The following is an 894-nucleotide window of genomic DNA, read 5'->3' on the forward strand; positions in this document are numbered from 1 at the left end:
ACGGCGGAGCAAATGCACTTTCCAAAGCCCCAAGTCCCGGAGAGACAGCCGGAGCAACTTTTCCGCGGCGCTCGAGATCCTGCGCGCTCCTGGGCTCCCGGCGTGTGTGTGAGCGAGCGAGCGAGCGAGACGCGCTCGGAGAGAGTGACTGAGTGTGAGTGAGTGAGTGTGTGCGCCGCACCGATCCCGGCCAGTGCACTCCTCCTTCCCCTTTTCCTCCACCTCCTCCGCCTCTCGGTGACTCACGCTGTATACACACACACACACTCACAGGCCGGGCTGTGTAAACANGGCGCGCGCACCACGGTTCCCTGCGCCCGCAGCTCGCTGCAGCCGGTCGCTTACGTCGTTGGCTTCAGGGATCCCCCCACCGCCCTGCGCCCTGAGACCTCTGATTGGAGCCGTGGGCGCCGCCCAGGCCCCGCTGCAGCCAGAGGAAGGGAGGATTGGAAGGAAAGGTGATGAATTCCAGAATCAGTCATTCACCCCCACGCGGTAGTTCCGGGGAAGACCTGTGCGTGGTAGTGGATGTGGCTTTTTTTTTTTTTCCTTTTCCTTCCCCCTCCCAGCTCTAATCCCCAGCGTCTGTTCGCTTCCACAAATAGAACCTTCTGTTGGATGAAATAAAAGCAAACACTGGGCCTTCTGCGCTGCCTCCACCTCCACGCCCCTCCCGCGCCTGCCGCCCTCCCGGATTGCACGGAAATAGCTTCTCCAGGCTCCTGGGCCGCCCCTTCGCGGTGACTAGCAGAAAGAGCTTCCTGAGCCGGGGCCGGTGGGAAACAAAGGATGTGGGGAGCTGGCGGAAGGGGCCCACGTGGCTGCCGCCGGATTCCTGCCCCCTTCCCGGCCTCCTCCGCACGCGCAGCAGGGTCTGGGGTCCGGTGCCAGCCC

The sequence above is a fragment of the Crocuta crocuta genome, unplaced genomic scaffold (genome assembly GCF_008692635.1).
Source record: "Crocuta crocuta isolate KB4526 unplaced genomic scaffold, BGI_CrCroc_1.0 scaffold260, whole genome shotgun sequence".
NCBI lineage: Eukaryota > Metazoa > Chordata > Mammalia > Carnivora > Hyaenidae > Crocuta > Crocuta crocuta.